The sequence below is a fragment of the Chrysemys picta genome, chromosome 2, assembly GCF_011386835.1.
Source record: "Chrysemys picta bellii isolate R12L10 chromosome 2, ASM1138683v2, whole genome shotgun sequence".
Lineage (NCBI taxonomy): Eukaryota > Metazoa > Chordata > Testudines > Emydidae > Chrysemys > Chrysemys picta.
This window is the reverse complement of record NC_088792.1, coordinates 232,984,342-233,006,961: the sequence shown is the minus strand read 5'-3', so window position 1 is coordinate 233,006,961 and position 22,620 is coordinate 232,984,342. Positions and strand designations below refer to the sequence as shown.

Sequence of the window (22,620 nt, the reverse complement as noted above, 5' to 3'; positions counted from 1 at the left end):
TAAATTGTGAATTTTAAGCTTTGAAAGGGGAGGATACAAGAGCTTCTATATATAGATAGATAGATACATTCTGCACTAGCTACAGACTGTTAATATTTTTTTAAGGGTATAGCCCCTGTAGTGTGTATTGCAATACTCCAACCTCACGATATCAAAGGCATAACAATCACACATCTAAAAGAAAAACGTGCAGTCTCCTTTCTATGCACAAATAAATAAGCAGCGGTCTGAATCATCAATGCTTGACTTTTCTCTCCATCTCACTGGCCTTGTATCATCATATTCTCTAATTCAATACACTAAATCACTGAGAGTTCAGAAATATGAAAAGCACAGTTTATATTGTTTACATTTGTTATTATATTAGACTAAGGTAATGATGGGAAAGCTTTAAAGGAAGGTATAAGAAGTGAAAGTATGGTAAATCCCATTTCTTTTGCACTAAGGGAAGCCATGCATGCCTATAAATTCTAACTGTATGATACATTGTAACTAGGGCTGTCGATTAATCACAGTTAACTCACGCGATTAAAAAAAATTAATCATGATTAATCGCACTGTTAAACAATAGAATACCAATTGAAATTTATTACATATTTTTGGATGCTTTTCTACATTTTCAAATATATTGATTTCAAATACAACACAGAATACAAAGTGTACAGTGCTCACTTTATATTATTATTTTTATTACAAATATTTGTACTGTAAAATTATAAACAAAGTGTTTTTCAATTCACCTCATATAAGTACCATAACACAATATCTTTATCATGAAAGTGTGACCTACAAATGTAGATTTTTTTTGTTACATAACTGCACTCAAAAAAACAAAATAATCTAAAACTTTAGAGCCTACAAGTCCACTCAGTCCTACTTCTTGTTCAGCCAATTGCTAAGACAGACAAGTTTGTTTATATTTATGGGATATAATGCTGCCTGCTTCTTATTTACAATGTCACCTAAAAGTGAGAACAGGCATTTCCTTGCAAGGAATTTATGTGCCAGATAAGCTAAACACGGATGACGTGTTCTGCTTGATAACGATCCAAAGCAGTGTGGAGTGACGCATGTTCATTTTCATCTGAGTCAGATGCCACCACCAGGTTGATTTTCTTTTTTGGTGGTTACACATTGGAGTGTTGCTCTTTTAAGAGTTCTGAAAGCATGCTCCACAGCTTGTCCCTCTCAGATTTTGCAAGGTACTTCAAATTCTTCAATCTTGGGTCAAGTGCTGTAGCTATCTTTAGAAATCTCACTTTGGTACCTTCTTTGCGTTTTGTCAAATCTGAAGTGAAAGTGTTCTTAAAATGAACAATATGTGCCAGGTCATCATCCGAGACTGCTATAACGTGAAATATATGGCAGAATGCGGGTAAAACAAAGCAGGAGACATACTATTCTCCCCCAAGGAATGCAGTCACAAATTCAATTAACACATTTTTTTAAATGAGCGTCATCAGCCTGGAAGCACGTCCTTTGGAATAGTGGCAGAAGCATGAAGGGACATATGAATCTTTAGAGCATCTGGCACATAAATACCTTGTGATGCCGGCTACAACTGTGTCATTAAAACACCTGTTGTCACGTTCAGGTAACATTTTAAACAAGAAGTGGGCAGCATTATCTCCTGCAAATGTAAACAAACTTGTGTGTCTGAGCGATTGGCTGAAGAAGAAGTAGGACTGAGTGGACTTGCAGGCTCTAAAATTTTACATTGTTTTATTTTTGAGTGCAGTTATTTTTTTGTATGTAATTCTACATTTGTAAGTTCAACTTTCATGATAAAGAGATTGTACTACATTATTTGTATTATATGAATTGAAAAATACTATTTCTTTTTTTACTGTGCAAATATTTGTAATAAAAAATAATAACATAAAGTGGGCACTGTATACTTTGTATTTTGTGTGGTATAATCAGTCTATTTGAAATCAGTATATTTGAAAATGTAGAAAACATCCAAAATATTTAAATAAATGATATTCTGTTATTCTTTAACAGTGCGATTAATTGTGATTAATTTTTTTAATCGCTTGACAGCCCTAATTGTAACCTGTACACATTTTCTATTTGCAAAGATGATATCAGGCTGTGAATGCTTAACTTTTTTTGCATGAACAATAGAATACTACACTAATTTATATGTATAAAATCTTTCAGGATATGAGCAGTAGTTACTGTATGTTTTGAATATTTAATGTTAAGCTGTATGTGGTTTTCCAGCCTTTGGCTATAGTTACACACAAAATATTCAGCCATTCAATTTGGGAGAAATACAGAAAAAAATGTAGTTTGGCTATATTTCTATTTTGGAGTTCAGTGGGTTGAACTTCTCCTTTTTGAATCAGAATTGATTCAATGTCATAACATGACATTAAGGAGTTGCCAGTCTAATCATAGATTTAAAGCTGAGACCCTTGATACTTTGGGTTCTTTAAAGATCCCACGGCATTTCTATCAAGAGTAAGAGGCATCTGCCACAGTGCCTCATTTTCAATATGGATAATTACCTGCCTACCTAAATTTTGCTGTCACTTTATTTGAATAAAGTATTCTTCACTTCTCAGCTTTTAAAACTGCCATTCAGCATTACTGTCACCAGTAGAAAGGCTGCATTTCTGTGGAATAGGAAGTGATCCCTGTTTTGTGTGTAGTTTGTAATTTTACCAAGGACCATTTATGTTAGCAAGAAATGAGATGTCATTGTTTTAAACATTCAGTAATATCCTTCAGTCAGTGAATGCTATTATGTTTAGCACGTGGTTTGATTTGGATTGTTCCTGCTTCATTGCAATGCCTGTGAGAAAGAAGCATTTGGAAGAAGAGCAGCTGACTCAAACTGAACTTAGGCAAGACTGAAGACTCCAGTTTCCTAGGAAATTACTTCGCCCCCCCCCCTCCCCCCCGCCCCCAGAGATGAGGATCTAGCCGCAGTGGCCCATGCATTCATTACCTCCAGGGCAGGCTAAATTCACTGTATCCTGGACTAAAGGTGGAGACAGCACAGCGACTCCAAATTGTACCAAATACAGCATCTATTTCAGGCAAAACCAGATAATATATCAGTGATTTTTTTTGTGTCCTCATCTCGCCATAGATTTTAAGTCCAGAAGGGATGCAATGATCATCTGACTTACTGAATAACACAGGCCATTGAATTTCACCAAGTGATTTCTGCATCAAATCCATATCTTTTGGTTGAGCAACAGCATATCTTTTGGAAAGACATCCAGTTTTGATGTAAAGACTTCAGGTGATGAAGAATCCATCACATCCTTAAGTAAATTATTCCAATAGTTAATTAGACTAGAATAAGACTAGAAATAAGCTGCAAATTTTAATAGTGAGTGTAATTATTCCAATAGTTAATTACACTCACTATTAAAATTTGCACCTTATTTCTAGTCTGATTTTTGTCTAGCTTCAGCTCGTAGCTATTAGATCTTGCTTGATTAAAGAACCTTCTGCTTTTTCCCATTACATATGTGTGTAAACCACAATGAAGTCACCTCTTTACTTTCTCCTTGTTAAGCTCAGTAGATTGAATTTTTAAATCTGTCACTTTAAGGCAGATTTTCCAGGCCTGAAATAATTCTTGTAAACTCTTTTCTGACCCTTTCCAATTTCTCAACATTCTTTTTTTTAAATATAGACACCAGAAATTGTCACAGTATTCCAGTAATTGTCTCACTAATGCCATACACAAAGGTAATACGTCCTCCATTCTTCTCCTCAATATTCCCCCTGCTTATACATCCTTCTCAGACTCCCAGTATATTTTCAGTGTTGATGCAAAGCCCTGGTCTTAATGTTTAAGGCCCTTGTTCAGTTGGGACCCAGCTAGAGAGCCCACCTCTCCTCCATCCATGACCCTTTAAGACCTCTGGCAAGTACCCAGAGCAAATCACTTGAGAACCAGAAATTAGATGTTCTCAATTGATAGCTGCCTCCAATAGCGGAGTTTACAAGAGGAGATACAGCTGAACCAGAGTCTTATTTTCAGAATACACTACAAGACTCACCTTTTTTTCAAAAGCCTTCCTGAGCTAACCAAGGATAATACATTACTACAACAACGATGGTTTGGGCAGCAGAGAGGCGGTGCGGGGGGGAGAGTTAAAAAAATCCAAACCCAAAAGCGCCGTAAACAAGAATTACCAAAGTTCGGAGGAACAAAGAGCAGAGTCCAGTAGGGACATGTTTAGGTGCGTATCTTTTTGCTGTGTATGGCACTCAGATACTATAGTGATGAATTTTCTAGAAATACCTATTGTTTAGATACTGTGAAAACTTGCAAGTGTAATAGAATGAGCAGAAGACTGAGTGTAGTTGCTTCTTGAGCTCTTCGTTTGTTTGGTTTTGGTAATGAAGTACAAATATCTCCCTGTTCAATAAAGTTAACAGTAACAACAAGGAGATTCAGAGTTGATGCTGTGTTCCTATCTTTACTTCACCCTCTTATTGCTAGGTGTTATAGGGAACTTAGTACATTGTATCAAGTGTAGCTGACCCAATAAGATATTATAGTTGTCAGCATGGAATAGCTTTCCCATTTTGATCCTGGATTTTTATATAATTGTTGTATTCTCCAAGTAGCAGTATCTAGATAATTTACTGCCATATCTGAAAGTAGTATGCATTGAAATACTATTCCATGTACTGAGATTTTGCATATTAAAAATAAGAATGTATTGTCTAGTATTCCTGATACGTTGTGTCGTCTGAGTATTTGTTCTTCCAATAGCAAAGTAAGAAGATACTGTTATTAAGGGTACAAGAGAAAACTCACAATGGATAGTAAATAGTAAGGAAAGATAGGAAATATGGTAAGAGACAAGAAAACATTTCACAAATACATTAGAACCAAGAGGGAAACCAAGGACAGGATAGGCCAGGTACTGAATGAGGAGGGAAAGACAATAACAGAAAACTCAACAATGGCTGAAGTGTTAAGTGCCTTTTTTGTTTGTTTTTCAACAAGAAGGTTAGCAGTGATTGGACAACTAATTAGTAAACACCAATGTAAATGGGATAAGATCTGAGGCTAAAATAGGGCAAATACAAGTTAAGAATTACTTAAACAAATTAAATGTCTTCAAGTCAGCAGGGCCTGACAAAATACATCCTCGAATAGTTAAGGAACTGAAGATATCTCTGAGCTATTAATTCATGGAGGATGGGAGAGATCCCAGAGGAGTGGAAAAGGGAAAATATAGCACCTATCTGTAAAAAGGGAAATAAAGATAACCCAAGGAATTATAGACCAGTTCCCTTAAATTCAATACCCATAAAGATAATGGTGCAAATAATCAAGCAATCAATTTGTAAGCACCTAGAAGATATTAAGGTGATAAGTAACAGTCAACATGCATTTGTCAAGAACAAATCATGTCAAGCCAACCTTAATATCTTTCTTTCAAAGGGAACAAGCCATGGGGGAAGGGGAGAAGTAGTAGATCTTGATTTTAGTATGGCTTTCGATACTGTCTCACATGACCTTCTGATAAGCAAACTAGGGAAATATAGTCTAGACCAATGATACTCATACTGACTCTCGGGAGCTGCAAGTGGCACTTTAACATGTCTCTTTGCGTCTCTTTGCAGCACATGATATTAAAATACCATGTCATTTAATTATTAACCAATCAAGTTGCTTTTACTGTTTTATTAACCAATTGTAGAATACTTGGTTTGTCATTTTCTTGTGAAAATAATAATATATAATATGAAACAATGCATTCACACTACTGTGGCTCTTTTGGGTAATGTTGGTTGCTAATTTGGCTCCTCAACCACTGAGGTCTGAATATCACTGGCCTAGATGAACCTCCTATAATAAGGTGGTTAGACAACTAGTTCAAAGTCAATCTGGAAGGGCATATCAAGTGTGGTCCTTCAGGGATCTCTCCTGGTTCTGGTTCTATTCGATGTCTTCATAAATGATGGAGATAATGCATAAAGAGTACACTTATAAAATTTGTGGACAATACCAAGTTGGGAGGACCTGCAAGCATTTAGAGGACAGGATTAGAATTCAAAATGATCTTGAGAAACTGGAGAACTGGTCTGAAATAAATAGGATTAAATTCAATAAGGACAAATGCAAAGTACTCCTCTTAGGAAGGAACAATCAGTTGCCCACATACAAAGTGAGAAATGACTGCCTAGGAAAGAGTACTGTGAAAAGGAGTCGGGGGGGGGGGGGGTCAAAGTGGATCACAAGCTAAATATGAGTGAACAGTGTAACACTATTACAAAAAAAGCAAACATCATTCTGGGATATATTAGCAGGAAAGTTGTAAACAAAACACGAGAAGTAATTCTTCCGCTCTACTCCACACTGATTAGGCCTCAACTGGGGTATTGTGTCCAGTTCTGGCCACCACATTTCAGGAAACATGTGGACAAATTGGAGAAACTCCAGAGAAGAGCAACAAAAATGATTAAAAGTCTAGAAAACATGACCTTTGAGGGAGATTGACAAAATTGGGTTTGTTTAGTCTGGAGAAGAGAAGACTGAGGAGGGACATAACAGTTGTCAAGTACATAAAAGGTTGTTACAGGGAGGAGGGAGAAAAATTGATCTCCCTAACCTCTGAGGATAGGACAAGAAGCAGTGGGCTTAAATTGCAGCAAGGACAGTTTAGGTTGGACATTAGGAAAACTTCATAACTGTCAGGGTGGTTAAGCACTGGAATAAATTGCCTAGGGAGGTTGTGGAATCTCTATCATTGGAGATTTTTAAGAGCAGGTTAGACAAACACCAGTGAGGATGGATAGATACATGATGCCCAAACTTTTCCTGTCGTACCCCTCCCCCTTACCAGTATTGAAATCTATCCGCACCCCACTTCCATTACTGCATAGCCAAGATTTCCTCAGCAGAGGACCTTGGGCTGAAGGTGGAGCTGGGGGTGGAGCTGTGGCTTGGGGGCCGAGGGGAGCTTGGGCAGGAGCTGGACTGGGGAGCGGAGCTGTGGCTGGGAATGGAGCTGGGCTGGGGAGTGGAGCTGTGGCTGGGGATAGAGCTGGGCTGAGGGTAGAGCTGGGCTGGGTGGTGCTCCCTCCCTGTCCCCCAGAGGGACTGGCTTGGGCTCTGCTATGTTCCCGCGCGCCCCCTCCCCCCCCAGTGTTCCTCCATGCCCCCTAGGGGAGACACACCCCATGGTTTGGGGACCACTGGTCTAGATAATACTTAGTCCTGCATCAGTGCACTGGACTAGACTAAATGACCTATCAAGGTCCCTTCCAGTCCTACATTTCTATGGTATCAAGCTCTTCAGAGCCAAATCCTAGTAAGTCTTGATTTTTTGCATGCTTTTTATACTACTTGATGTAGAGCTGTACTTTTAAATCTTGGTCTCACAAAGATTTGTGAGGGGGGAGGGATAGCTCAGTGGTTTGAGAATTGGCCTGCTAAACCTAGGGTTGTGAGTTCAATTCTTAAGGGGGCCACTTAGGGAACTGGGGTAAAAATCTGTCTGGGGATTGGTCCTGCTCTGAGCTGGGGATTGGACTAGATGACCTCCTGAGGTCCCTTCTAACCCTGAGATTCTATGAAATAGTCCTTATGCAGGTGAATAAACCTGTAACAAAGTCATCTTGAGCATCTCCTCATTGTCAGAGGTCACTCTGCACCTCCATGCCTCTGTTTCTCCCCTCTTGGTTCCTCAATACACTCAAAAACACAACCTAAAGTTAGCTAAAGCACTCCTCCTTTGGAGGGTCCAATTTATTCAGTCTCCTGGCTCTGACTTCTCTTGGCAGGTGTCACCGTAACGGGCAATAACTGTACCCATGCTGGCCCTCTCAGTAGAAAGGCTTGAATTGAATGACCATGCAGACAGAGTTGTTGTCTTACCTTCCAGGCCAGGGTTGAGGCATATTGGTGAAATAGTATGAGAAAGTTGGCACCGGCGCAATCAGCAGGTACTGGATTGTTGGGGGTGGGCCAGAAGACCGGCTCCACCTTATGAGGTGTCCTATGCGCACCAGCAGTGGCATGCCTCCTTGTTTGGAAAGCTTCAGTAGTCAAGTCCAGGTTACTCTCTAGGTGCTGGGGTTGCAACTGATGGTAAGGTACTAATCATAAATAGTAATGGTAGGGTAGAATGGCTTCCTTTGTGCTCATTACATCCCTTTGTGTGTTCAGCAAAGATAGGGGGAAGCCTTTCCCCAGTTTCAGTCTCCATCTCTCTGTGTATTGTTCCAAAAAATTATTTTTGTTTTCAGTCAAGTTGTCCAAGACTACAAAGGATGGCAAGTAAAGCAAAGTTAGAAACCCTTTATTTAAAATAAGAAAAACATAGCTGTAACTGACCCACTCAGGATGTGCACGTAATAACTGTGTTTGTATTGCTATGATTGTTTTCCTCTTCTTTGCTGTTTGACACCCTCACTCATTTTATCATGTCAGAAATTATAATTTGTAAGCTCTTTGGTGTGGGAACTGTTTTTCTGTGTCTACTGTAAAGCCCCAAACTCTTTTCAGATGCTATATAATGAGAGGTGCTTCATTAAGGCATCCCTTTAATAGTAGAGATGCCAGTCTTCAATGCAGTGTGAACCTATATGGTCTCAAAACTGTGTAGGTTTGGGGGACATCTAGTCATCCCAAGCAGTAGTAAGATTCCTATTAAACTACTTAAAAGGTCTTAAGGATTTCCAATGACATTGATTTCAATACTTCCTTTGAAAGTGTTATTTGCATCCTTGATCAGACCAAAGATGGCTTTTCCTGGTGTTTAATTGCAGAGATCTCCTTGTTTCAATTCAAAACAGGGTATTTTATGGTCTTGGACATCTTATTTTTTAACTAATTTCTCTTTTTTCCCCTCTTTGTTTATCATCCTGCTGTGTACTGCAATCATATAGTCCCCCTTCAACCATTTCCTTAGTCTTTTAACTGTAATTCCCTGAGCTGTCTTTTTAAAGGTTGTATGGTTTCAATTCTTTTAATCCTTTATAGGCCTCTTACCACTATGGTGGTGCTTATCTGGACTTTTTTTTTTTTTTAATTTACATGTAAATCTTTTCTTTATATCTTACATCTCAGTATTGCCTTTATTACCGCATTGCATTGTTTTTCTGAAATTTTCATCTATTGCCTGTAAGACTGTCTGCAGTACAGTATTATGTCTAGTCAGTTTGCCCCCATTTTATACTTCCATTTTTACTTCTAAAATGAACTATTTTGCATTTGTCCTTGTGGAAGCTCATTTTATTTCTAGTGTCCATCTTTCTAATCTTTCTCTGGCTTCTTGAATATTAGATTTGCCTTCTGCAAATTCACTATTCCTCCCATGTTCGTATCACTGGCAAATTTAATCAGTGTGCTTTGCCACCTTTTTCTCCAGATAAGGAATAAATATGGAAGAATAATGTTACGTCATTAATTTGCATAGATAAAAAGAAATAGAGTTAAGATTGCTAAGTAGTGCCTCAGACGTCTCAGAAGAGTTGGTGATTTTACGTACCATATATACTGCAATATGTAGATACAATGGGACATGTTAAGGAGGAAATGACAAAATTAACCTAGGTATTTGGCATTTGTCTGCTTAATTGTGGATCTTACAATTATATTCTCCTCTCAGTGGGCCAGAGTGTCCCCTCCCACATTAAAATCTCCCTCATGTAGATTCTCTAAATCATTCTTTTGGAGGGGAAGGGTGTAAGTGGGATTTGCTATCCTGCAACTCCTCCAAACTTGGCACATTTCAAGGATTCAGGGGAAACCTGTGCCTGTGCACTAGTACTAGCCTTCCTGTCCAGCTCTGTGGCCACCATATGGCTGCAATGGAGCTCCATAATGGGACTGTTCCCTTGATGTGGAGACCCACAGGAAAGGGAGATACAAGCAGAAAAGGATTTCCAACAGCTGCAGGGCTGGATTGGGACAATGTATGCCCTACCAACATATCTACCAGTCCCATGCAGTTTCTATCCCGTCTGCTTGTGCAGAACCCCATTTACAGGACCTGGGGAATAATGCTGTGGAGGTGTCTGAGACCTCTTTGCCCAATAGGAGTTGTGGGGGCAAACAATTTCAAGAGAGGGTTGGACAAATTTATGAGTGCAATTGTACGATGGGGTTGCTTGTGATAAGGGGGCGGGGCTCAGCAGCCCGGGGCCCACTTCCACTTTGTCTTTTATGTCTGTAAAAGCTATTTCAGCTGGCCACCTGCACAGGGCAGGAAGCCCCCCCACCCCATGTATTCTGTTTTTGTTTTGCTTTATTTCCTTCCTTTGAAGCATCAGAGATGGCCACAGCTAGAGATGGGACATTGGACGGGAAGGGCCAAGGCTCAGAAGTGGTACAGAGCATTCTCTCTCCCAGGTGCTTGGCTGTTTGGTTCTTGCTCACATGCTCAGTGTCTAGTTGATTGCCATATGTGGGATCCTGAAGGGATTTTCCCCCAGGTCAGATTGGCAGTAACCTTGGGGTTTTTTTTACTTCCCTCTGCAGCGTGTGCCAGGATTATCGTAGTATATCTCACTTAATTCTTTCCCTGCCACTGAGGGGGCCTCGAGCACTGGTGTACTTGAGTCCCTCCTATTCTCTGTGGCACATAACAGTTTAGTCTCCTATGGGCGGCAATACTTTGGTCTAATTTTGGTGGTTGGGTTTAGTGTGTGGGGTGATGTTGGTGTCCTGTGATATACAGGAGGTCAGACTAAATGATCTGGTGGTCCCTTCTGGCCTTAAGCTCTGATTCTGACACGTGTCTATCTAAGGAGGAAAATTTGGAATAATATGACCCAGAGAAAGAGGGGGAAATACTCTTTCGTATCCCCCCTGCAAGGATTTAGAAAGAGTAGATGTGGGTCATAAAATAGTCCAACTGTGTGCTGCAAAACTCCAGCAATATTTTACATCGTGCCTTTTCTGACCAAACTATATATGTTTACACCAGCACTGAAATGCAGCCACTTTGGGGGTAGAAGGTGACCACTAACCAATAAACTGTGTTGTACTGCACAGTAGCTTTGGGGTGGACCAGAGCAAGTTGTAGGGCTATCATCTCTTTACAACAAGTGCCATGTTTGAAGTGATATTTAATTTCCACGCAGAAAAGATAGATTCTTGCTTTTAAATTTTCATGGGAGCATTTTTCTCAATTTGTCTAATAATATTTTAGAAACTGTATTATATAGCTTTGAATTGGCTCTGTGTGTGTGTGTGTGTGTGTATACATATACACACCTTTGAATTGTTCAGACCACCATACCATTAATAAGTGGGAAAACTCTTGATGGGTGTGGTGCTGAACTTCTAGGATTTGAACCTGTGATTTCAGGAAGTCTGGGAATTCTGAAACTGATGCTTACATAACTACTCCTGTTTCTTAGAATATATATAATATGTTTTTAAAAAGCTTAAATTGCTTATTCTGGGTGCTATGTAAATTAAGATAAAGTTGGAGGCTTTTTCCGTGAAAGGAAGGGAGGGTCTAAAAAAATGAAAGCATCAGGGATGAACTCCAATTTGTTAGTTGCTTGTAGTTTTGTGTGTTTTATAATACAGTAAATTAATCCATAAAATGTTGCTAAGAAAAAAATATTCATTGCAGTTAAATTTAAATGCAGGATGAAAATTACATAGGGAAAAAGAGAGTAAATCTAGCCTGCTAAATATCCTGCTTGGTTATTCAGTTTCATTTCATGTGAAGTGTTTGTGACCAGTGTAAAAAGCAACAGAGGGTCCTGTGGCACCTTTAAGATTCAGATTCAGACTAACACGGCTACCCCTCTGATACTTGTGACCAGTGTGTGTTCCCTAGTGAAGAGAGAATTGTGCATCAGAATATTTTCATTAATTATTTTTAGGACAGAAAGTATACATGTGTATATTTCTCTTTAATATGATAGAATGATGTTTAATTTCTGACAAAAAGATGCAAATTATTTCAAGTGGGGGTGGTTGTTTTTTTGTTTGGGGTTTTTTGAGACATACCCTTAAAAGCAGGAGAATGGAGGAGGGGGCTTATTCAGTCTATTATCATAAAGCTCTCCTAATGTAGCTTCTGAGTCATGTGACTGCAGAAAAGGCTATTATCTCAATGAAAAGGAAACTGCCTTTTAGAGCAGCAATAGAAAGAACAGAAGCAGGAGGAATTTTCGAGTGCTCCACCATGCTGGATTGTCAAAGGGGGATCTATCTGATCAGCAGCTAGAAAAGGATTAGCGTGGCTAGTTTGTCAGCTGTCATTAGAAGCAGATGACAGAGGAGATAAGCTGCTGTGTGTGCACGTCCTCACTCAGCATGTGCTTTGGTTTACATCAAGACATAATGTTGGTTTGGGTTAATGGAGGGCTGTTATTCTAAGGCAATAAATTTACTGCTAATTGTCCTTTTTATTTTTTATTTATATATATATATTGATAAATAAAAAAGCAAGTGTGATGGATGGGGATTTTATTTACATCCCTATCTAAAGGCACGGAAAAACTGGTGAGATCTACCTTGAACTGCAGAGGCTGTGGAAGATTACAAGGTGTGTTTCTGAAGTGCTGTGACTTCATATTTGGTAATATTCTCGAGGGGTGTGTGTGGGGGTGTGTGTGGGGGTGTTTTTTTTTTTTATTTTAATCATGACAGTTGTGAATTAATTTTCCTCTGTAGTAAATAGGGATTTTCTAAACTGATTTCTCAGTGATTTGTTATTTGTTGCCTCCTTTAATTACTACAGGTGACTTGCAGTTGTCTTGTACAGTATAGAGAAAATATTTCTTGTAAGGATTTTGCTAATGCCCAGAGAAATATACAAACCCACCTATGTAGGAAGGTGGAGCCCAAGTACAATATATTATTTTTCCATTGCAGTCATTATTATTCATTGTTCAAAACTAACTGGTAATGCCTATGCACAGATCACAGGGGGAAAAAAAGGAGGGTGCAGATTGAGAATCTGTAATAATAATAGTCACTTTTTTTTCTCACCAAGGCCTAAAACAGGTGAAACACACTGTAACATTAATGAATTTCATGTTGCTGTTGTTATATAACTTTCTCTGTTCTCTAATCTTCCTTGTTTTCTTTGTAGTTATATGATCCAGGTTGCAGAATGACATTCAGTTAATCTTCACTGTGTATTTGTCTAGTGTTGTACATGCTGATGCCATTAACTATCTCGGCAGTATAGTGTTTTACCTTTCTCGTAACCTTGCAGGGTGCAACACTCAAGAGATTGTCTGTCTGTTTTTGTGTCTTGTACAGCACTGGGAATATTGTTGAAGTTTAACAATAAAGAATAGTAATAATCCTGCCTCCTCCCCCCCAAAAATGGTAAAATAAAATTAATGATCAGCACTCACAGGAAAACTAAGCTGAACTTCTGCAATATTTTTTTCCTTTTAAGGGCAGGATGACAAAGGTAGTCTTAACAGAACATTACTGCAGTACCAGTTGGCAGTGTTCTAAAAGTGTGTGATCCCGGATACATATTGAAATCGTAGTGATGGTGGTAATGCTTATAAGCTTTCTAATAATTAATTATATACATACAAGAATTGATTTTGTTTATTTTATTTAGGAATTTTTAAAAACTCATGCTACTTTGAGACAGAAACAGAAGGAACATGTGTTTTTATTATTATTATTATTTATTATTATTTAAATAATATAGTGTGTGTTTGAAGATATTTTATTACATGCTGACAGGACATAGAAATGGAACCAAATGACCCTTATTTATTTGCTTGTTCTCTTTTGTTTAAGCCTGAATATTTTAATTGCAGCGTACCTACATTCTGCCAAGTAGGCCCGTGGCATGACTGATCTGAGGCCTGGTGAGCCTGTCATGTTCACAGAAGCAAATGTAAAAGCTGCAAGAACAATGAAACTTCCTGTATACTTGTTGTGTTGTTTGTTTCCTTATTTCATTATAGGAGCTCTAATAAGATATAGGATAGGCTCTGCTGTGCATACTGATGATTTAGCACCTACTTTCTATAAACAAATATATTTGATTGCTTGCATGTTGGAATTGGCCAGGTCTAATTTTAATTGTGTGATATGCTTTTGGGAATATTAAACGAACAGAAATAATTGGAATAAAAGAAGCTTCTTGAATAAGCAGTATATTTCTGGTGCTGGCAAAGTTCATTTTGCTTTATTTGCTTAATAGGACTTCATAGGGTTGCCAACACTGTAACTCAAAAACCCAGAAATCCGGGGGCCGCTTAGGCATGAGGAAGGAGTGGCTGGGCCAAATTTCAGTGGCATTGCAACACTGTGCAATAACTACTGTATGTGGAGTATTTAAAACTTCAGGTATTCTTTCTTGGCCAGAGGAATTTCATTTAGTCCATTGTCCACTATAGATATTATGCTTCAAAAATCAAGCTATAAGTACAGTTAAAGAGTTTTAACTTACAATGTTCACTGGATGTTTCTTTCTTCCACTCCTTATTCTATCATCTCTTCTAGATAAGCCTCTTGCTTATATTTGAGGAAGGAAAAAATTACTCCGAAAAATCTCTTATACAGGCAGCCCTCAACTTTATGACGTTCAAGTTATGACAAACGGCACTTAGGTTTATAAATTGACATCCTTTTTCGACTTTACGATGCTCAACCCAACATTGTTCCTATGGGAAATTCAAGTTACAATGTTTTCGACTTAAGAAGTGATTTTCAGGGGCCAATGGTGTCATAAGTCCGAGGACTGCCTGAAAGACAAAAATTTTGCAGTGTCTAAACAAGCTAAATGACTTGTTTGAAAATCCTGCTGGAACCCAGAGTTTCAAGCCACAATAATTAATAGCAAATGCTATAGTCATGTCTGATCATGTCAGGTTGAGGGGGTTATTTTCAGCATCCATTTATCATATAAAGAAAAGAAGGGAGAGGTGTGACAGCAGTGTTGGTAGTTGGAGCCAACTTCATTAATAAATGAAAGGTATTTGGTAAAGCTGTTATAAAAAACCACAAATTATGAAGCTTGAGCCAGACTTAAGGATCTGATATGGCTCCACAAGCTGTGCTAGTTGAGGTGATTGAAGATACATGAAAAATAAAATGCATAAAGTGATAGTCACTGCCAGGAAATCCCTCAAGAGTCATCTTACTGTATAAGCTCTTCTTTAGTTTGTCCTTATTCATGGACACTTTGTGGTGTCAGGGCTAGAGAGAAGGCTTCATTGGCTTGCACTTTTCTATTATTGGGAGGTAAAGTTTTACCCTCTGAAAGTTATAAGTAAAAATGTCCTAGGGTACGTCCCATTTCCAGCAATGGGCTATGTCTTCACTTAACTGTTATGAGATTGTGGTTGACCTAGTGGATAACCAGAGAACAGGTAATGTACAGAAGAATCAAAGGGGGAACAAGCATGTGGAAATGTCAGAGGGAAATTAAACTTTTAAAAAAACAAAATCAAAACTAGTTTATGTTAAGGGATTTAAATCTCATGTGTGTGCTTTACTGTACCCTTGTACTCACCATTCCAGTTTCATTTCCTCTTTGTACACCCTCATACAAGAGACAAGGTATGTGACAACAGAGACTGAGCTCTTCAGTGGATTTGTCATTTCAGATAACAGTTGGTCCACAAATTGTTCTGATCAAGCAGCTGTTTAAAGCAAGACTAGTAAAAGCTTCTGTGATAACTGTATAGTAATATATTTACCTAGGTGGTTTTTTGTTTTTGGGGTGTGTGTGTGTGTGTGTGTGTGTGTGTTTGTCCTTCTGAAACTACTCAAAGCCTTTAATCACAACTGGTCACAAATATTATGGATTTAATACTCTCTCAAGCAGTGTAATCCAGACTTCTAGTCAAGCATTTCCTTTTAAAAAGAATGTGGAGTGTTTCCCCCCTTACCATTGCTAATTTAACTCTCTTTAAAAAAAAAAAAAAACAGGTGGGGTAGGGTTTTTTTGTGTGTCAATGGGAGTGGTATAGTAAAGCCTATGGAACATTGTATTTGCTCATGCTCTGTATCCCTGTAAATAGGAGACTTATATCCACAGGTTTGTGTTCCTTGCTAATGGATACAAAATTTTAAAAATACATTCAGATGACAGAGTTTTGACATTACATCTTTCAAAAATGATAGTTGAACTTTCCTTTTGTTATTGGTGCTGCTGCTGTGGTATAGGAAATTCTATTCTTGTGAAAGAGTATGAAGACAGATTGATGTGAGAGATTTTGAAAGGCCTCCTTGAAACCATTTATGTCTACTGTACACATTCACACTTAAGATCAGTTTTATAAACTAATAGACATTTAAAAATGGCCACAGATTCCAGTAGGGTCTAACATACAGCTGCATTCAGTTAACTTTTATTGTTACTTTTTTTACCTGATACTTAATAAATGCTTAAAAGAAGTTGCCACAAGGACCTTTGATATAAGTTATGCTATTTATTTGTATTTATACAGCCTATAACAAAATGCATATGTAATGTTGTAGATACCTCTGACCAGAATTGAATTATAATCATAATACAGATTTCTACAAAGCATTATATTTTTCTCGCACTCTTTGGAAACACACCGCTAGCTCGATATAACACCACCCGATATAACACAAATTTGGATATAACAGTAAAGCAGCGCTCCGGGGGGCAGGGCTGCGCACTCCAGTGGATCAAAGCAAGTTCAATATAATGCGGTTTCACCTATAACGCGGTAAGATTTTTTGGCTCCCGAGGACAGCGTTATATCGAGGTAGAGGTGTATTAAAAATAAGTCTTACTATATTTTTTAAAATATCCTCTCCAAATATAGTGACTATTTTCAAATGTTAACTTAGCTGAAGTTTTCCCCACCAATTCCAAAAATGGCTATTGACTGAAGAAGTTCCTGCAATATGTATTTTTAAATGATCAAATGTGCTCTAGGAAGGAACTGGTAAAAGTCTTTGTTTTGGGACAGGCCAAACAGTGTGCATGTATAGGCATGTTTTTATTTATTTCACTACCAAGTCCACCATCATCCTAAAACCTCTTCCTTGGTTGAGCATTGTTGTGTGTAGAGCCCTGCAAATCCACAGGTAGCCGCTTTATATCTGCAGATATCTGCATCTGCGGATGCAGATATTTGCGGACCATTTTTGTGGATCGGATGCAGATACAAATTTTGTATCCATGCAGGGCCCTAGTTGTGGGTGTACAAAATTTCGTTCCACGTTTGAATGACTTGTGGTTTTGAATGCTTGTTTATGGATCTGCAATTAACATTTAGTAGTGTTGGTTTTAATAATTACCAAGACTGCGTACTGCTCGCCAGGCCATACATGCTGTAATGGATGAGAGTGGTTCTTACAGATTATTTCAAATGTGTGCCCAAGTTAAGATTGTGTTCTGATTTTAATTTTGCATTGATTGAAATTTGAAAAAATTAAGGGCACGGTTTTCAGTGTCTGTTTTACACAATGTTTGGGATCTCTATTTCTTTAACAGTGTAATTCTGAATAAGTCGTTATTTTCTCTCGAGATTTTGTTTCTTCTCCCATCTATATGGATGGCACTGATTGTTGGTGACTCACTTTGGCCTTGATTCAGGACAGCACTTAAGCGCATGCCTAACTGAGCATGAGCTTAAGTCTCACTGAAGTCTCTTTGAAAGCTTTTGGGGCTTAAACATGTGTTTAAAGTGAGGTGCTTAAGTGCCCTTCCTAAATAGAATAGATTTAAGCATATGTGTAAGTGCTTTCCTGAGTTGGGGCCTAAGTAAGTCACTCTCATCAGAGCCATTCATATAGCTAGAAGAAGAGACTTTAATCAAAGCAAATATTTAATTGACTTTAATGGTAATCCCATGGATTTCAGTGGGGTTTAGGCATGTCCTTAAAGTTAAACATGTGTTAAGGTGTCCCTGAATAAGGATGCTTTCATGAATTGGGCCTTTAATACTATGAGGACGTGCACAATTAAATCCTGTGTGTGTTGATGAGAGAATGGACAACTCTACATACTTTGGAAGGATGTGTGTGAGACACAAACACACAGAGAGAGTGACTATTTTGTCTGATGGGTTATTAACTCTCAATGATAAAAATGGTAAAAGATGTTGTATTATTTAGATTACATGGTATCTACAGTTCCTGAACATTAGAATCTTTGCTATATACTCTGCAATCAGAATTTGAAATGAAGGGGTCTAAAGCCTGTTAATGGGACTGCCCTAGAATCCAGCTAGACATTGGGTTAGCACTATTAAATCAAGTTGATATACTTTATAAATGTAAGCAAAGGACATACTAACCACACATGCTGTTACAAAATGTAATAACCAATATTGCTACTAGGGAGTGTTTTTTGTTTGTTTGGTGGCCAGGCTGGAATTTAATTTCTCCCTTTTTGCATACCATTTTTAATAATCTCTTATACGGGGGGCTTGCGCAAGGCATTCTGCACTTCTTAAACCTGGCATAGAAGCTGACTGGGGAGTGCATGAGTGGAACCTATGCAGGGTTGCTTGTGCATCCATTATGAGCTTCAGAAAGCATCTCTGCACTGGCACTTACATACAAGGGTATAGACATCTGTAATGGGGGTGGGGCTTTGGCAGGGCTGAGAAAACCTTTTGGCCCAAGGGCCACATCGGGGAATAGAAATAGTATGGTGGGCCATGAATGCTCACAAAATTGGGGTTGGGGTGTGGGAGGGGGTGAGGGCTCTGGTTGGGGGTGCGGGCTCTGGGTGAGGCTGGGGATGAGAGGTTTGGGATGCAGGAGGGTGCTCTGGGCTGGGATCGAGGGGTTTGGTGAGCGCGATGGGGATCCGTGCTGGGGCAGGAGGTTGGGGGGTGGAGAGAGTCTCAGGGGTGCAGGCTGTGAGTGGAACTTACCTCAAACGGCTCCTGAAAGCAGTGGCATGTCCCTTCTCCGGCTCCTATGCGGAGGTGCAGCCAGGCGGCTCTGCACGCTGCCCCATCCTCAGGCACCACCCCTGCAGCTCCCATTGGAGCGCAGGAGCGGACCATTGGAGTGCGTAGGAGCCAGAGTGGGGCCATGCTGCGGCTTCTGGGAGCTGCATGGTCCAGACCCTGACCCCACTCCCCAGTGGGTGCTTGCAGGCTGGCTTAAAACGGCTTGCAGGCCAGATTCGGCCCGCGGGCCGTAGTTTGCCCACCCCTGGGCTATGGGATCCAAAGATGCGTAGAACCATGACATCCCATGCAACTGGCTCAGCAGGGCTGTGGCTACTATTCCTGCCCATCAGGCCGCCCTGCTTACTGCCCTAGGGTAACAAATGGGTTTTATCCTCCTTAACCCTTCAGTATTCCACCTTGGGCTTTCTGTGAGTATAATGGATTTCAGCTGAAGTGAATAACTCCAGAAGAGTATGTACAAATAAGTTAGTTAACTCAGTGCCAATTACCTCAAGTTAACTTGAGTTAAAAAAACAATCAGCGAATGTCAGATTTCAAAATGTGATTTTTAAGCTATTAACCTACTAATGCTATATGTAACCCTCAAAATTACTGTAAGTGAAAGAATTAAAAGGAAAATCTACTTTTCTCTGTTTTGCAATTTTACTTGATAGCATTTAGTGTATGGTCAGTTCCACTGTTCACGCTATATAATCCGTCCAGTTTCTCCCCCGGTTGTTTTGTTGTTTTTTTCAAACATCAACTGAGGAGACAAAAAATGTTTTAAAAACAGGCAAATGTGGTTGTAAACCTGTAAAAGCTGGCATGGGGTTCTCAGTGGCAATTGAAGTATTTTAAATATGCTTAACACACTTTTAAAATTGACTACATTTCAAGTTGAAGGTTGTCTGTTTAAACACACACTTTTTTTCAATAATACAGTATTCATTTTGTCTCATCTATCTGCTTTTGTTGTCCATAAAAACCTATTTCAAGTTTTAGTAGCTCTTAAATATTGTGCTGCAAAATGATTCTAATGATTAAAAATGTTAGCATTTGTGACACTTTAGAGAAGAAAACACCTAATTTCTTAAGACATCTGTTTAAGGATTTTTTTTTTCTTTCCAATGAAAATATTTGCAGGCTTAATACGGTTTCTGTAGCTGTGGCTTGATATTCACCATGTGTGCTGCAATCTAGGAGGGTTTGTTTGTTTGTACATTTGGTTTTTAAATAGGGTTATAACTGTCACAAACTGGGTGGATAAGAGTGCTTTGTAGACATACAAATCTGTTTTTTGCCCCTGGCATCGCAGCAGTTATTCCTATGGAACTGAGATTCAGTTTTTATCATTTGAATAACGAGAAACTGAAATGGTTCCCAGGATAATGTCAGATAGTAGAATTCTGATCTTGAAGTTTTGATCCAGAATCATGAGTAATATTAGGGTATAGACTCCCTTTTTAATAGTCTTTAACATCTTCTTATTGAGAATGTAATGTTTTGATCAAAAAAGGGTTTTGTATCTTTAAGACAGAGTAAGCGTAGTAACAACAGAAATCGTGTATGTTATGCAAAGAATGTAACTTTCTTCCTGTGATATGTTACTCTCTGGTGTCTTATTAAAGCCTAGTCTTGCTATTCCTGGGCATATTAGAGCTGGCTGACGTAGTCTCATATGTAAGCAGCTCAGTGACTGGCTATATTAAGAGATTTAGCCTATGGGAATACAGAAAGTAGAAGCCATTTTATATTGTTGGTGTTAGATTATACAATTTATTATTATTATTATTACTAGTATTATTTTATTTTATTACTTTGCTTGCTTGGAATCATTGTTTAAAGCTGCCAGCACTATGATACTTGGTTTTGTCAGAGTTGAAGTTTTGAATAACTGAAAGGAAGTTTTTTACCTTTCAAGATTCAGGTGGAAGCTAAAGAATGTGCTCTTAAATATCCGTCTGTAACACAGAACATGAATGTTAGTCATTTTTTTTATTGTTACAGTGTGTGTTAAAGAGCTGCTGCTGCCCATTTTCAGCCTAATGTGTTTATTACACAGTCTTCCCAGTGGCATCTTGAAGTGTCTCTCAACTAAAAAATTCATGAGCATTTATTGGCTTTCCGTCTGAAAATGGAATATGTCTTCGTGTTACTGTCTAATACACCACTTTAAAGCCATTATGCAAAAGTAAATGTAAGAGAAAAGCATATTGAGGAAGAAGGAACCTTTAGCTTTAACATTTGTTTATAGTCTGTTATAGCTCTTGGACTGAACAAAAATATGAGGCAGGTGCTGGAGCCAACTTTCCCAGAGTTTCCCAGAGAGAGGGATGAGTGTTCTTACACATACATAAACTCCATTACATTAGCTAATAACTAATATTCCCCTCTTTATTCCTTGTTTGCACAGTACATATATAAAGTCACATTTGGTAATGGTTACCATAAACCTTTTTTTAATGTTACTGCTTTCCTTTAAAAGAAATTATATTGTCTAAGTAAAAACACTGAAGTTACTTTCAGATAGAAGTGGCTAAATATAGAATTAACAGGGAAACCTATAATCTTTCAATATAAATGCTTAAAAATTAGATTCACAAGTTTTGCTACTTAACTATTATGTCTACTTGCAAGAGTGTCCCTATATGAAATGTGATAATTTTGAAGCGTGAAGATTTTGAGTAGTTACAGCTGTAGCAAAAATAGTCAAGTTTTCTGGAATACAATAGACCATTTTGTTGAATAAATCAGTTTGTATTCCTGGTATGTAATATAACACAGCCAACTTTTGTATTAGACATCTTGCTTGTTTTGGCAGAATTGTTTGGTTTCGGGTGTGTCCTAACTCCACACATTTTGTGTGGTAATAGATGGCTGTAATGAGTTGGTTGTAGAGTATGTGGTTTGCAAATAGGGGTGTGTGGACGAGGGAGGAGTGCTTATAAATCCAGACCTTTATTTTCTATTACATTTTTTAGTAGTGTGGCAGTGGAGATTTTAGATTCGGTAAGCTGTTTGCAATAAAAATCACCTGGGTTTAATTTTGACAGGTGATATTCAGATGCTTCTCATTTTTTGTTTGTTTCCCTTGATTTCTACTCCAGCTCACTGGTTCCCAAATCACTGTCTGTGCCTTTCTTGTTGCTGTGTTTTCATAAGAGCAGCGCAATAGAGTGCTCACGTGCAGAGGAACTCTTTGAGCTGTTCTAGGGTTGGAAGCTGCGTATGTGTGTGTATATGCATGTATGTATGTATGTGTATATATAAAAACACACATACGCACAGTATATTCTTGCAGTCAGCAGTCTCAAATTGTTTTTTATAACTCTGAATGTGTTCTTCATTAAAGAATATATACCAGGAGCCAGAAGTGCTGTGTGCTCAAAGAACTGAATAATTGTGGTGAGTTAATGATTGCAAGGCAGCATGTCCTAGTGGCTAAAGCATGGGAGCAAGGAATCAGGGACCTGATTCAAACCCTGCCTCTAATAGTGACTTCCTGTGAGATCTGGGAAAGTTAGTAGCTGGTACACTCATGATTTCCTGTTTTCAGAGGTAGAAATGTGCAGTATCATACCTCCCAATAGTTTCAGTTTTCATAGGAGTAGGACTGCCCTGCTTTGACCCCCAAACTTGCTGTTCCAGCTGAAGGGCAGCTGGCCCCAAGCCTCTGTTTGAGAGGGCCCCCAAACCTGAGTAATGTTACTGCATGGCGCATAGGGTCACAGCACCACTCATGTTTGACCTCTCTGCCCCACCGTAGTAGGAGACAGAAGGGTGGACGGGCCAGACTTG

At 38.7% G+C, this 22,620-nt stretch overlaps 1 protein-coding gene across 15 annotated transcripts in view; it reads left to right on the top strand.

Moving 5' to 3' along the window:
- NCOA2 (nuclear receptor coactivator 2) overlaps positions 1-22,620 on the top strand; it is a 254,946-nt gene that overhangs the window by 106,417 nt on the left and 125,909 nt on the right. The window contains exon 1 of one of the 15 annotated variants that reach the window (XM_065582115.1): positions 12,449-12,500. The exons of the other annotated variants lie outside the window; for them this stretch is intronic. The gene's annotated coding sequence lies outside the window, so the exon portion shown is untranslated. Of the gene's footprint in view, positions 1-12,448; positions 12,501-22,620 lie in introns of those variants that run through there. 15 annotated transcript variants of the gene reach the window in all.